Raw genomic sequence first — 16,376 nt, 5'->3', positions numbered from 1 at the left:
GAATAGGAGGACAATCCTTCTCCGTCAAAACTGCAACCTTGTGGAACTCCATGCCGGAACACATCAGAAAGGCCAAATCAGAACTCACCTTCCGGAGGACTTTGAAGACCTAGCTCTTCAGCCTCCCCTAGCACCCTGTGGCACGTTCACACCAACTCACCCTCATCCGCACCAGACTCCGCTAGCGCCGGGACACCTCCGTTGGGGGTAGGTGCTCGCTTTAGAAGCCTAAATACATACATACATATTGGGAGCTGTTGTGCTGGATTGCCCTTCTATCTGCTCTCAGTTCCAGGTTCCCCTTTCTGGTCTAGGCAATTCCACCCACCTGAGATTATGGCAGTAGGATGATGATGGTTCAGGTGCAGATCTCCCCCATTCAGGTATTGATGCTTAGTCTAATACAGTTCAACAAGTTTAGCTCCCAAACAGTTTAGTTGGTCATTTTTTACCACCGACAGTGGAACAGTACTATCATGCAGCTACCAACTTCGTCTCAGCCTTCTTCTTACTACTACTGCAAGGTGGTGCGCTACAGAAGCTCCAGTAGGGGGCTTCTCACTGGCCACAGGAGCTTGCCCAGCAGATGAAATTTCAGAACTCATGTTTCAGGTGGTAACTGGTGGCAGTTGAGCAGGCAGAAACACCAATCCCCACAGTAAGCTTGATCTAGACCTGGAACAGGTGATCTGCAAGCAGTGCTTAATTTGAGCGGTGGTAATTGGTGAGCCCCACCAGCAGTCATTTTTTGGCGGACAGCCACTAATTTTTTCTCATCTGACATTTTCAGAGAGCAAAAGAGTTAAAATGCAAAGGGAGAAAGCAGGAACCTGCAAGACTGAGAAAAAAAGTCAGGGAGTGTCTGGTAGATGATTAAAGAGGCATGATGTGGATTCCAGTCTGGTATTCAGAGCACCAGGGCTGGCCACTGGCTTCGGTGCGGGCATTGGGCACCGACAATTATTCTTCATGAACTGAAAACTGTCTGCATGGGCAGTTTCTCCCACTATCAGTGCAGTCATGCACAGGTCGATCTCCTTCCTAAGGTGTGGCCATCTTCTGGGACAGCCAATCACAGACTAATTAGACTCAAATCACAGTGATCTCAGGACAAGCAATCAGGGTTGCCGCCAGGAACAACTTCGGAGAGACTGTAGGCACACCAGCATCTGGGTAGCCAGACTGCGCTCCGCAGTCTTCCTCTTCTGGAAGCCCCACCAGGATGGAGGACCTTGCACCTTTAAAATTGTCGCACCTTCTGCACGGTTGGCAGGCTCCACTCCTCCCAGCAGACGGACTGGCTTTGAGGCTATTTGGGCCAGGTATACAGCTCTTCACCAAGCGATAGTCTGAAGTAATGTCCCCTCACCCATGGGAAGCTAGGCAACAGGCATACATCAGTTCTGTTTGCACAGCGCAGCCTTCTGAATACTCAGTGAAGCACTCCCTTCCATAGCCAGAGGGCTTGGAACTTGAACAAGTGGGCTTCCACTTTTATACGACAAAAAGCAGACAGGAGATGTGGATTGGCTGTATGTACAGTCAAAAATTATTTGGCGTGGTTCTCCACTCAAGTGTCCTTTCTTAGCTGTTCTCCAGTCACAGCCTTTGTGCAGAATGAAGCTTCTAATAGCAGGTTGGTCTCCAGCCTGGAGAACCCATTACAGAGACGCAAGACTGCAAGGTGTCTGCACCTGGCTGTCATCAGCCAACTAAAAATGTGATCAGTAACAGAAACGAATGAGCCTCCGCCAAAGGAACGCTTTCAATGTGCACAACAAAGTCTGAAATCTCACTTTTTCCCACATAACCTCCACCAAAGGGCAGTTCAGAAAGACAATTATGCAGCGCCTTGCCCAGAAAATAAGACCAAACTGGATATATAAAGGAGCCTTGTCTCATGTTCCCTCACTTAGCTTTTAGGAATATCAGCAATATGCTACCATACCCTGAGAAAACATCCTCACCTAACATCTTGTGCAAAGGCCAAGACCAGCGGGTATCCAAAATGGATATCCCACAGGCATCAATTACTTTGACAGATGCACACATTTGGGATGTTTGCTGTAGGATTTTGGTAAGTGTATAGTAGCAGACTTTCAGAAATGGGGATTCTAGCTGACAGTGGTTTGCACCCTGTCCATGTAGGGACCCACACTCTAGTCAGGGTAAGTGTAGTGCACACTAAGTTTACCTGTACAATGATATATGTTTTTTTATAATATGAAGATTTATGAATTCTGTATCATGAACATTTTTTAATAGCTCCAACATTTTTTAAATAAAATATAGGTGACATTCCATTATTAGTCAGTGGTTATCTTCTGGCATTGAAAATATAGGTAAATGGTTTTTCGTATGATTGACATGAATGGTTTGTGGTCTATTTGAGACGATTGGTTGAACACATTTTTTATTTGGTTACCGAAGGGAATTTATTTTCTTCTTTTACTGTTATGGTGTCAGAGGTCCAGTACTTATACCCCGTTTGGCATTTGAAGTAAGGAGACTTCAATGAAAGGTCTTTGTAGTGCACAAAACTCTACTATTCTTGGCCCTGGCTGCAGACACACTAAAGGGGGGTATTCAGTTCTTTGAGTGGGGACAGGCGCAGACCTACTCTGGTGCAAGTGTCAACTCCTCCCACCACTCTAGCTCAGGAAGACCCATCAGCCTGGTGATGGGCCATCGGGATATGCAGGGAACCCCTCAACACCCTTTGTAACCGTCTAGAGTGAATTCACAAAGCCCAACTGTCATCCAATCCTGACGTGTATTCTAGGTACAGGCAAAGGCACCGAATGGTTAAAGTAAGAAAATGACAACATTTTAACAGGGGCATTTTCAGGCCTGTAATTTAAAAACCAACTTCACTAAAAGATTACTTTTTATTTGTGAGTCCAGAGTCACCAAACTCCAATTTTCTATCCGCTTCCAATTGGAAGACACCCGTGTAAAATGCTACAGGGCAGCTCCAATGCTAACCTTTGGAAAGGACAGGTCTTGCCGTAGTGAAAAGCGATTTTAGCGGTTTTCCACTACCAGGACATGTAAAACTAAAAAGCAAATGTCCCACCTTTTAAATATACAGCACCAGACCGCTCGGGCTACCCAAAGCCACCCTTAGGGGTGCCTTACATGTAGTAAAAGGGAAGGTTTGGGCCCAGCAAAAAGGTTCACTTGCCAAGTCGACATGGTAGTTAACAACTGCGCACACAGGCTCTGCAGTGGCAGGCCAGAGACACGTTTGGAGGGCTGCTCATGTGGGTGGCACAATCAGTGTTGAAGGCCCACTAGTAGCATTTTTAGGTCTCGCCTGAGCCAGCGCATGCGCTGCACTGCGAGACATTTAGTAAGTGGGTTTTTCAAAGTGCTACCACACGCTTTTGCTGGCCTAGCGATTGCGGTTACGCGCGCGTGCACGCACACAGCTGCTAGCTTTCAGCGCCCGAGGCGCCACCTGGAGCGCGATCATTTTCACTTCTGCTGCGCGAGAAATATTTCTCGAGTTTTTTTTTTTTTTTAACTTGAGGCACGCGCGATCTCATTTCCCCTCCTGACTCCCTTCCTTTCCCTCACTTTCACTTCTGCTGCGCACGCACCACTCGCGAGCTTTTTTTTTTTTTTTACTTGAGGCGCGCGTTTGATCTCATTTCCGCTCCGGACTCCCTTCCTTTCCCTCTCCTCCCCAGACCGGTCTCCGCCACAACTTTTGTGAGGTTCTCCAAGCCTTGCCGCTTAATGGAGTTTCTGGGCGTGAAGGCTTTTGTGGGCCCCGATTGGCTGGACTCTGTCCCGCACCGCACACAAACTACTTACACACACATCCATACCTGACTTCTGTGCATTGACTGTCCCTACAAACTACCTATACACACACACACACACACACACACACACACACACACACACACACATCCATACCCGACTTCTGTGCATTGACTGTCCCTACAAACTACCTACACACACACACACACACACACATCCATACCCGACTTCTGTACATTGACTGTGCCTACAAACTACTTACACACACACATCCATACCTGACTTCTGTACATTGACTGTGCCTACCAACTACTTACACACATATCCATAACTGCCCACACATCTATGCGGTACCAACATCGCTATACTCAAACAAGAGGGAATTACTGCTAAAGTGCCTTGAATACACAGATCACCACGCTACTAACCTCGCCCTGTCTACTGACCTCGCCCTGTCACACCCACACTACAAACACCAGAGCTCCACGCGCACTCTTCACGCCAGTACAACTCAAGCTACAGTGAAACTTCCCAGCACGCCGCCCCTGGGTGTGGGAGGAATCCGTGTTGCATAGAGATGAGCATAAGAGGCACTTGCATCCTACTAGCAGCCCCAGAGGTTCACACTACAGAGCAGCAACAGTCAAGTCCTAGAAATGCACAGATGCACACCACAATTAACAGTCTGTATTCAATTACGTGCAGGACCCACCTCACACAAACACATTGGCTCGAAATACCACAACTCAAAATGGGCTCACGTCCTTCGTCAGGAGCATATGTGTTCCGAACACTCACATATGTGCAAGGCGTGCAGGACATTAGTGTTTTAATTCCTAAACACAAAATGGCACAGAATTATTCAGACATTGACTGCTCGAGACTGAAGCATGACTGGCTCAGCTCGAAATCCTGTTGGGGCCTCGAGCCAAGCTTTTATATGGCTTCTGCTGGCCTTACTCCCTGTATCCCTGATGCGACCTTGGGGCTAGGACTGGGGGACTGGGGTCCCAGGTTAGAGTCTCTCTACCACTCTCTCTCAACCCCTCTCTCTCTACCCACACCTCTCTCTACCCACACCTCTCTCTACCCACACCTCTCTCTACCCACACCTCTCTCTACCCACACCTCTCTCTACCCACACCTCTCTCTACCCACACCTCTCTCTACACACACCTCTCTCTACACACACCTCTCTCTACACACACCTCTCTCTCTCTACACACCTCTCTCTCTCTCTCTCTCTACACACCTCTCTCTCTCTATACACACCTCTCTCTCTCTCTACACACCTTTCTCTCTCTCTCTACACACCTCTCCCTCTCTCTCTACACACCTCTCCCTCTCTCTCTCTACACACCTCTCCCTCTCCCTACCTCCAAGTGGCAGCCGAAGCCTGATAGCACTGCTAGTCCTTTTTTATTTTTAAAGCATTGGCATAGCCAATAGGTCTCGCCTTTGGGGCCTTATAAGTGTTTAACCACGCAACAGTTAATGTTGTTGCACCAAGGATATTGTGCTGAATAACTAAGTACTTATAAGGTCCCAAAAGCGAGACCTATTGGCTATGCCAGTGCTTGTTTTTACAGGCCCAGGGTACCTGTAGTGAACTGTACTAGGGACTTATCAGTAAATTAAATTTGTCAATAATGAAGAAACCAAATGCCATTACATTTTAGACACAGAGCACATGCACTTTAGCACTGGTAAAGTGTCCAGAGTCCAAATACAGGCGAAAACAAAGTCAAGCACACAATCAAAAACAGGAGGCCAAAAGCAAAAAGACAGGGGAAACCATGCCAAAAGATGCCAGTCCAGCACTGACATGTACTTGAGTGGTCTAGCAAGTCTCCACTTTAAGGACACAGATCAAAAAAAAGTCTGGTCAGAGTAATAGATTCACAAAATGCTGCCACCTTCGCTCTATGTGCAAATCCCACAATAAGGGCAGTAGTACGCGGTCTGTTAACGAGGGCACCTTTAATATGCCACTCTAGATCACAGGTCTGGTACAGGACCTCACTCATGTGAAGGGACAGAACTAGGCCTCTGCACACACACTAGAGTAGCAGGATGCCAACACCAAAAAACAGGATACCACATACACATGCAGTTGGACACTCAGGAAAGGGGAACAACTGTACATCATGAAGGGGAGATTCCAGTCCCAACAACTGTCCTCTTCTTCATTCTCCTAAGTGTTGTAATTGCATACATGGTCTTGTGGTTCCAACCTCGCAATTTGGATGAGACTGCCCACAGGGTGGACATAAACATCCATTTCATTATGGCAGCATGTGCGGCGGGCGGAAAAGGCCCTCAGAACTAGCTGCTATAGTGAAATAGATGTTTGTAAATATCCCTGCACCATGTGGCAGGCAACTCAGGGTGCCCACTACACAGTGCAGGGATGTTTAGGGAGGCACCATAGGTGTCCCCCAGCTCACGAAGCAGAGGACCAGGAGTCTAGGGACCCCCAGAGTCATTTTGGGGCAGCCGTTCCATGTCAGAATGGCCGATATGGAAAGGCTGTCAGAAAATGACAGCATAATCCGGACAGCGGAGCCATCGTCATTGCGGGATTATGAGCATTTCGATGCTCCAATGGTCAGCAGCGGACGGTCCCTCCGCCCGATTACTCCACCCACCATCGTAATGCACCGGGTAGACTGCAGGGGCAGATGTTGGTGTGTCCGTCATCGTTTTGCCGTCAATGTCGGAACAGACATCGTAATCAGCCACTATGTGGTTCAGACCTATTTGTTTTCTAATGTTTCTCAATACTTGAATCGAGTTTCGTAAGGGAATTGTTCAATTGCATACCTTAAAATCAGTGATTGTTTTAAAGGACATCTGACAGAACCACATATACTCCTTGTGGGAACAAGAAGCTACAGTGGACAAAGAGAAGCCTCCATCAAAGGTCTCTTCTCCCAAGATCAGGCACCTGGGATCCGAGTACAGAGACTAGGTCGTCCTGCTGGTCTTCGTGTGACTGATACCCACTCTTTCCTTTCTCTCACACTAGGATAGGTCTTTTTGTTATTGAAAGCTTTATTAACTACCAGACACCTGCTGGTTCAGAATTCTGAAGTACTCACGTTTTTCAACAGAACCGAATAGAGATGTATTGTACGATGTCACAAAGATGAAGTCTGTACTCAGTTCCTAGGTGAAGATACACAAGCATGCTATTTAAAAACACATTACAACCTTTTATCAATTGAAAGCTGATGTGTGTCTAAGAGTGAGGTACTTTGGGTGTGGTTACTACTGAAACATGCAAGTTCATCACACCTAGCAGGTTTCACTGCTGAACATTGTGCCTCAGGGCACTGGGGTTTCAAGGCACAAACCTACAGGAGACTCATCAGATGGTAAAGGAGGCTTCATGTGTCGAAACTAATTTTTGCTGAGGAGTCAGCACTGCAGGGCTACAGACCTCCTTGCCAGCTCTGCTAACATGCACGACAAGTGGGTGGAGTAAAGTCAGACTGCATTAACAGGCTGCTTCTACGCTGGTGAGGAGTGATTGTCAATTGTTATTAGCATCCAAGTCCCATCTGTTGTTTCATCCTGCACATATTGTCTCAAACTGATGAGAAAGATTCTTATGATTGTCTCTCAGCAAGAGCATGAAAGTTGAAACCTTTATAGGATCACACCAACTCCCCATATCTGGAACTACCTCAGTTTCTACCTGCACATATTGTCTCAAACTGATGAGAAACATTCTTATGATTGTCTGTCAGCAAGAGCATGAAAGTTGAGGCCTTTATGGGATCACACCAACTCCCCATATCTGGGACTACCTCAGTTTCTACCACATAAACTTCAGGTTATACAGAATATAACTGCTCATCTGCTCTTGGGGGAACCTCATTTTGAGCATGTTAGTCCACTGTTGCAAAAATGACATTGCTTTACCATTAAGTAGCGTGTTCACTTTAAGACCCTCTCCTGTACACAGAGAATTACCAAGTGACTCTTCAGTATTTATTAGAAGACATTTTCAAAACTACAACTCAAGGAACACTGGAATATTCTTTCTGTCTTGATGCACCTTAAGAAATCTCTGCTTAAGTCTAGAGTTTATAACTTGGCTCTTCAGTCAGTTGCAAACATAACAGAGGGTATCTGGAATTTATGCCACTGACAAACATTATGCACATAATGAGCTTGCCTACAAATCAAATAAGTCAACTGGTGTCTGTTAGACCTGTCAGCCCTCTGGGTGGTCCCTCCTTCCAATTTATTTATTTTTGTCCCCTTTTTGCCCTCAATCTTTTTATTTTTTTTTATGTCCACTGGACTTTTTAGGTGTTGACCTAGGGGTTAGGTGCGTCCTTGACCCTCCAAAGTCCTCATAGGCCTAGAAGTCCCTCCTTTTCTAGGGCCAGTTTAGTTATACAAAATGGTGGCTAGTAACTGCCACAACTGATTACCTCAGGAACTGGCCCATAGACTTACATGGGGAATCTAGAACCTTCTGGCCTGTCCTGGACACTTTGGGCTAGGGGTATAAAAGGCCAACTGTAGGGCGGCCATTTTGTCATACGGGGAGAATCAGCTGGAATACAGGCTGTGGCGCTAGGTGGGGTAGGATATTCTGAGGGTGGACTTCTTTCTAAGGGTTGCCTCCCTACTGCTAATACCGCCCCTCCCTCCCTGCAGACCTGACCCTGCTAGATTGCGTTCCTGCTGACCCTGGACGGAGGGTTCTCTAGTGGCAAGAAAGTCTGTCCTCTAGCTGGTAGTGTACCTGAGAGACCCTAGGGGAGTTGAGTGGAATGGAAATCAGCCCCGCTGTCCAGTAACTGAGAACTGTCTAGAATTTTCAGGAGCTCCACAAGAGTAAAGAAAGGGGCTGAGGAGTACCTTCATCCCCCCCCTCACATCCACAAATTGCCTGCACTTGCCCCGACTGTCCACCCCTTACCTGGGCGTAGGAGCGCCGCCGGGTGGTCAACTTGCCCATCTGAAGGACGTGGTGGAGGGTAGTGTGGCCATCGGGGTGTTTGTTGCCTGACTCGCAGCTCGAGCTTCGCTGAGGAGTGAAGCTGAGGGGGCGCGGCTCTGCGCAGGTCCGGAGGCGGGCTGCCGGCGGACTGGAGAGAAGGAGGGCGGCTTAAGCTGAGAGCCGCTAATCACTCGCGCCTGACTAGAAACGCGACTTGCCGTGGAATCAACGGAAGCGCCCAACAATGAAACAGGCTGAAGTGAGTTCCAAGGTTCCATCAGCTCGGTGTGATCTTCCCTCGATGCCGGTTCTGTGATAAATTGACCTGGTCTGTGAGAGAAGTGTCGCCGAAGAGGAGGGAGACTGGCGAAGTGCTCCGGTCTACCGCAACGGAAAGAAAGGTGACCGCTGAAACGAGACTAAAACTTAAGTCGGTCACAAGTAAGGAGGGATCTGGGGGCTGTCGAGGGTCCTCGAGATCAGAGGTGGAAGGTCCTAGCAGTGAGACCCCCCCCTCTTATTTGAATACTGTTTAACCTTGTTGTGATGGCTGGAGAAACCGGGTCGACGAGGCACTCAAACTGTAACTGTGAAACCATCTGATCTCGACCTGATTATGAAGAGTGAAGTGAAGTAGGGTTCTAGTGTACAACAAGTTTACTAAACCAGTTTAAGTCCGACACTGATCTAGATTGATGACTATTCTTTACCTTACAGAGGGGGAAGGGAGGAATTAACCTTGGCATTTCCTTGGCAATTGCCTAGTATAATTTAATTAAACTGAATGTAATTAGTGAGTTTCTAACTAAATGCTTGGGGATACCTCCCTGTTTCTTTGGAGGTGTAAGACTCTTTCTTCCTTAGGTGCCAAGACTGAACAACCTAGAAACTATCTATAATGTGAAGTTCCTTTGACACTTGTTAAACCCCATGTGTTACGAAGCAGTGTATTGTTCAATTGACGGGAGGGGAGGAAATATTTGATGTGAGTAACAACCAAAAGAATATGATGGGATAAGAGAGCACAAAAGAATTTTTATAAAAGCGAACCGTATTTTTCTAAAACTGGTGTAGTGTCATTTTTGAATGGATGGACACCGAGATACTGTAATGGTGCGACGCAAGTTTAACATTTTTGCCTCTAGGAATTGACTGTCTTACACTGGGCCAGGCTACCCAATGTGATCTGGAGACCCCAGGTCCAACATAATTGGTGTCCAGCGGCGGGATAAGAACTGTGCTTGCGTCCACTCTATAGTAACCTAGTGTACTCCATAGGCCTACACCTGGAGTTTTCTCCATGCGGACTCCCTAATTATATTTTTGTTTTCCAAATTTACTCCTGGTGGTGGGTGGAGGTAGCTTCTAAAGTGTCCTCTAAATTAATTCCTTCTGAGTGGCTGTCCCGAAACTCTCTTGGCAAAAATGGAATTCGCACTGGAGGAGTTAGAAACCTATAATGTGGCTCAACTCCGTGAATTTTGCCAATATATGGGAGTGTTCTTTAAGCGTGGTGCTAAGAAGGGGAAACTTCAGACCAGCTTAAAGGCGTGGGTGGCAGCGCACCCAGAGAGGAAAGAGGAGGAAGAGGAAACAGACAGGGACACTGTCATCGGGGTCGATGGATTGTTCCAACCTGAAATGGGGAACCTACTACCGGGTCCTAGGACATCTTCAAGGGAGGGCAGCAGTGTCTCCGCAAGAAGCTTGACTGAAGCCGAACTAGCTGATAGGAGGGAAAAAAGACAGCTAAACTGGGAGTTAGCCAAGTTGGAAAAGGAGAAAGAGGAGCAGAGGATGGCTCACGAATTAAAACTCAGAGAGTTATATCTCAAGGCCCTACAGGCAGGGACTTCCAGTTCTCCAAATGGTGGCAGCGAATCAAAGAAATTGACCAGGGAACCCAGACCTTATCTACCTAAGGATGTAGTCGCCAGCTACGGTACAGGGGACGACATCGCCAAGTGGCTGGCTGCCTATGAGGTCTCCTTAAGAGCCCATGGGATCCTGGAAAAACACTGGGGGGGGGGGGTTGTACAAATACATGCCTCCTGCAGGAAGGGATACACTCTTGGCCCTAGAGCAGGGAGAGCAGACCCACTACCCCACCATGAAAGTGGCGCTAATAAGAAAGTTTGGACTGACCCCAGAGAAGTATCGGCAGAAGTTCAGGGGTAGTCACAAATTAGGCACACAGAATTGGGTGGATTTCTTGGACTACGCAAAGAAGGCATTAGAGGGCTGGGTGCAGGGCAGTGAGGTGGAAGACTATGAGGGGTTGTATGACCTTATACTCAAGGAGCACCTACTCGAGAAATGTTTTCCCGAGCTGCGTCAACACCTGGTGGACAGCAAGCTGACCAACCCCCGGAAGCTTGCAGAGGAGGCGGACATCTGGGCACGAACCCGGGTGTCCTCAAAGGGGACTGGAGGGGATTCCCAAAGGGCCGGACAGGGCGCCCCCCAGAAGAAGGAGGGGGGAGATAAAAAGCAGGAGTTCTCAAAAGGCCCCCAAAACAGTTTCCAGGGAAAGGGAACAGGATTTACCCCTAAGGCTAACCCGCCCGAAACCCTCATCCTGGCCAAAGCCAGCAGCCAAGGGTTGTCCACTGCTTTGAGTGTGGTGGTGTTGGACATTATAAGGGAGATGTCAAGTGCCCAAAAAGACCACCCCCTCCCACCGGAGGAAAAGCCCCGGGAGTCGCTAGTGTAGTGCTCGGGAGGAGTTGCCCTTAGATAAGGGGGGTGAGTGGGCGGGTGTCACCTTAGTGTCCCTGGGAGATCGGGAGATGGTTCCTAAGATCCAGGTGCCCTCAAATACTGTAAAGTATGGGCAATGGGTCACCATCAATGGCCAAAGAGGGGAGGCTCTGAGAGACACAGGAGCCAGTATGACTATGGTAAGGAGTCAACTGGTGTCTCCAGAGCAGGTGATTCCACATGTACTCCACCCTGCCGCGATGACTGACGGCAGATTGGGCCACTACCCTGTGGCCGAGGTTCCCTTTGAGTGGGAAGGGGTTGCAGGTTCACTTCGAGTTGCCGTAAGCCCTGCCGTGCCAGTCGATTGTCTGTTGGGAAATGACATGGAGTACAATGCTTGGAAGGAGGTGGAATACCGGACTCATTCGGCGATGCTGGGTACATCTGACTGGGCCTGTGCAAGCACAAGGTCTGCAACTCCCCGGAGAGGGAGTTCGCCTGGGCTGGAGCCTGGAACAATGGCCCAGCCCGCTGCCAAAAAGGGAAAGACCCGAAGACAGGAGAAGCCTGCTTCGGCTTCCACGCCCCATGAGACAGATCGGCCACCGGCGGTGGTGGGCCAGGAGTCCGTGGAGGGGGAAGAAGTCTCCCTGGAGGACTTACCTATCCCTGCTGAGAGGCATGTGGAAGGAGGGCCTACCAGGGAGGAGTTGTGTAAGGGCCAGAAGGAGTGCCCTACCCTTGAGGGACTGAGGCGACAGGCCGAAGCCCAGGCAGCAGGGAACGTTGCAGGGCACTACCATATTTACTGGGAGGACGGACTCCTCTACAGTGAACCCAAAGTACCTTTGCCCGGTTCATCACGGGCCTTGGTAGTCCTCAACGGTACCAAGCCTTTCTTCTGGAACTGGCTCATGAAATTCCCTTGGCAGGACACTTAGGACAGGACAAGACCTTTGCCCGGCTTGTCTCCCACTTTTACTGGCCTCAGATGAAAGTGGCATCCGACACATACTGTCGGACGTGTGTATCCTGCCAAGCCAGTGGGAAGACAGGGGTGAAGCTGAAAGCTCCCCTGGAACCACTTCCTGTCGTTAGCACCCCCTTTGAAAGGGTGGGCATCGACATTGTGGGGCCATTGGATCCACCGACTACAGCTGGTCACAGGTTTATCCTGGTTCTGGTGGATCACGCCACACGGTACCCAGAGGCAATTCCTCTGAGGACTGTCACTGCACCTGTAGTGGCTAGGGCCCTGATGGGGATCTTTACCCGAGTGGGTTTCCCCAAGGAGGTTGTGTCCGACAGGGGGACCAACTTCATGTCGGCGTACATGCGGGCTATGTGGAAGGAGTGTGGAGTTACCTACCGGTTTACCACTCCTTATCACCCCCAGGCCAATGGCCTGGTGGAAAGGTTCAACAAGACCTTGAAAGGCATGATAAGAAGTCTGCCTGAGAGCCTGTGGAGGAAATGGGACGTCCTCCTACCCTGTTTGCTGTTTTCCTACAGGGAAGTGCCACAGAAAGGAGTGGGCTTCAGCCCCTTCGAACTTCTGTATGGGCATCCTGTGCGTGGACCTCTCAGCCTGGTGAAGGACGGATGGGAAAAGTCTCCCAGAAAGCCTCCCCGGGATGTGGTGAGTTATATGCTGGCCTTCCGGAGCCAAATGGCAAAGTTGTGGAAGCAAGCTTCTGACAACTTGGAAGCCAGCCAAGCAGTGATGAAAGAGTGGTATGACCACAATGATCACCCTGTGGAGTTGGAGCCTGGCCAGAAAGTGTGGGTGATGGAACCTGGAGAGCTAAGTGCCCTCCAGGATCGCTGGACAGGCCCCTTTGAGGTGAAGGAGAAGAAGGGTAAGGCCACCTACCTGGTGGACCTTAAGACCCCTCGACAGCCCCTACGGGTGCTGCATGCCAATCGCCTCAAACCCCACCATGAGAGGCCCGAAGTCATCTTGATGATGGTGACTGATGGAGCAGATGGAGCAGAGAAAGCAGAAAGCGAGCCTCTCCCTGATCTCTTTTCGTCTCAGGAAAAGGATGGGTCGGTGGAGGGAGTGATTCTTTCCCCATCCCTAACTCCTGAGCAGCGAGAGGACTGCCGCCAGGTCTTGGAGCAGTACTCCTCGCTGTTCTCCCTTGTTCCGGTAAGGACCCACCTGTGTACCCATGATGTGGACACAGGAGACAGCCCACCAGTGAAGTCTAAGACCTAACGGCTGTCAGACAAGGTGAAGGCTAGCATCCACGGGGAGGTTACCAAGATGCTGGAGCTAGGAGTCATTGAACCTTCCAGTAGCCCCTGGTCCAGTCCGGTGGTGCTAGTACCAAAAGCTGCCCCACCGGGCACCACTCCAGAACTGAGGTTCTGTGTGGATTACCGGGGACTGAACTCAGTGACCAAGACTGATACACATCCGATCCCTAGGGCGGATGAACTTATTGACCGGCTGGGAGCTGCCCAATATCCGAGTACCTTTGACCTTACTTCAGGGTACTGGCAGATCTCCCTTACTGATGGAGCAAAGGAAAGGTCAGCCTTCTCCACGCCTGAGGGCCACTACCAGTTCTGTGTGATGCCCTTTGGGCTCAAGAACGCCCCTGCCACTTTTCAGCGGCTGGTGAACCAGGTCCTCTCTGGCATGGAGGCTTTCTCCGCTGCTTACCTGGATGACATTGCCGTCTTCAGCAGCAGCTGGGAGGACCATCTGTGTAACTTACAAGCTGTTCTCCAGGCCCTGAAACAGGCTGGCTTGACAATCAAGGCCAGTAAATGTCAGATCGGGCAGGGGTCGGTTGTGTACCTAGGCCACTTGGTGGGCAGGGGAGCGGTGCAGCCCCTCCAGGCAAAGATTGAGGCAATCATGGCCTGGGAGCCCCCCAAGACCCAAACTGAGGTCCGAGCTTTCCTGGGCCTCACAGGTTACTACCGTCGCTTTGTGAAGGGGTATGGCACTATTGTAGCGCCCCTCACAGAGCTCACATCCAAGAAACAACCTCGACGGGTAGTATGGACTGAGGCTTGTCAGCAAGCCTTTGAGAAGCTGAAACAAGCAATGTGTGCAGCACCGGTCCTGAGGGCCCCAGATTTCTCCAAGGAGTTCATTGTTCAGACAGACGCATCAGAGCATGGCATTGGGGCAGTGTTATCGCAACTCAATGAAGAGGGTCTGGATCAGCCTGTTGTCTTCCTGTCTAGGAGAGTGCTTCCCCGGGAACAGAAGTGGAGTGCAATTGAGCGGGAAGCTTTTGCAGTGGTATGGGCTCTGAAGAAGTTGCGGCCATACCGGTTTGGCTCGCACTTCCTGGTTCAGACTGACCATCGACCTCTTCGTTGACTGATGCAAATGAAGGGGGAGAATCCAAAGCTGTTGAGATGGTCCATCTCCCTACAGGGAATGGACTTCCGGGTGGAACATCGGCCTGGAGTGGACCACGCCAATGCAGACGGTCTCTCTAGGTATTTCCGCCTTAGTGATGAGTACTCCCAAGGGGTTGGGTAGCTCTCCCCACTTTCAGCTGGGGGGGGACGCGTGTTAGACCTGTCAGCCCTCTGGGTTGTCCCTCCTTCCTATTTATTTATTTTTGTCCCCTTTTTGCCCTCAATCTTTTTTTTTTTTTATGTCCACTGGACTTTTTAGGTGTTGACCTAGGGGTTAGGTGCGTCCTTTTCCCTCCAAATTCCTCATAGGCCTAGAAGTCCCTCCTTTTCTAGGGCCAGTTTAGTTATACAAAATGGTGGCTAGTAACTGCCACAACTGATTACCTCAGGAACTGGCCCATAGACTTACATGGGGAATCTAGAACCTTCTGGCCTGTCCTGGACACTTTGGGCTAGGGGTATAAAAGGCCAACTGGAGGGCGGCCATTTTGTCATACGGGGAGAATCAGCTGGAGTACAGGCTGTGGCGCTAGGTGGGGTAGGATATTCTGAGGGTGGACTTCTTTCTAAGGGTTGCCTCCCTACTGCTAATACCGCCCCTCCCTCCCTGCAGACCTGACCCTGCTAGAATGCGTTCCTGCTGACCCTGGACGGAGGGTTCTCTCATGGCAAGAAAGTCTGTCCTCTAGCTGGTAGTGTACCTGAGAGACCCTAGGGGAGTTGAGTGGAATGGAAATCAGCCCCGCTGTCCAGTAACTGAGAATTGTCTTGAATTTTCAGGAGCTCCACAAGAGTAAAGAAAGGGGCTGAGGAGTACCTTCATCCCCCCCCTCTCACATCCACAAATTGCCTGCACTTGCCCCGACTGTCCACCCCTTACCTGGGCGTAGGAGCGCCGCCGGGTGGTCAACTTCCCCATCTGAAGGACATGGTGGAGGGTAGTGTGGCCATCGGGGTGTTTGTTGCCTGACTCGCAGCTCCAGCTTCGCTGAGGAGTGAACCTGAGGGGGCGCACCTCTGCGCAGGTCCGGAGGAGGGCCGCTGACTGACTGGGAAGAAGGGAGGGCGGCTTAAGCTGTCAGCCGCTAATCACTCGCGCCTGCCCAGTAGTGCGGTTCGCCGAGGAGTGAACCTGAGGGGGCGCGGCTCTGCGCAGGTCCGGAGGCGGGCTGCCGGCGGACTGGAGAGAAGGAGGGCGGCTTAAGCTGAGAGCCGCTAATCACTCGCGCCTGACTAGAAACGCGACTTGCCGTGGAATCAACGGAAGCGCCCGACAATGAAACAGGCTGAAGTGAGTTCCAAGGTTCCATCAGCTCAGTGTGACCTTCCCTCGATGCCGGTTCTGTGATAAGTTGACCTGGTCTGTGAGAGAAGTGTCGCCGAAGAGGAGGGAGACTGGCGAAGTGCTCCGGTCTACCGCAACGGAAAGAAAGGAGACAGCTGAAACGAGACTAAAACTTAAGTCGGTCACAAGTAAGGAGGGATCTGGGGGCTGTCGAGGGTCCTAGGGATTAGAGGTGGAAGGTCCTAGCAGTGAGACCCCCCCCTTATTTGAATA

General features: G+C 50.2%; 1 protein-coding gene across 4 annotated transcripts in view; it reads right to left on the bottom strand.

Moving 5' to 3' along the window:
* Positions 1-16,376, bottom strand: part of UBE3C (ubiquitin protein ligase E3C) — a 1,115,457-nt gene that overhangs the window by 1,062,089 nt on the left and 36,992 nt on the right. The window lies entirely within an intron of this gene.

This window comes from Lissotriton helveticus, chromosome 10, assembly GCF_964261635.1.
Source record: "Lissotriton helveticus chromosome 10, aLisHel1.1, whole genome shotgun sequence".
NCBI lineage: Eukaryota > Metazoa > Chordata > Amphibia > Caudata > Salamandridae > Lissotriton > Lissotriton helveticus.
Note: the sequence above shows the minus strand (reverse complement) of the source record. Positions and strands in the feature narration are given on the sequence as shown.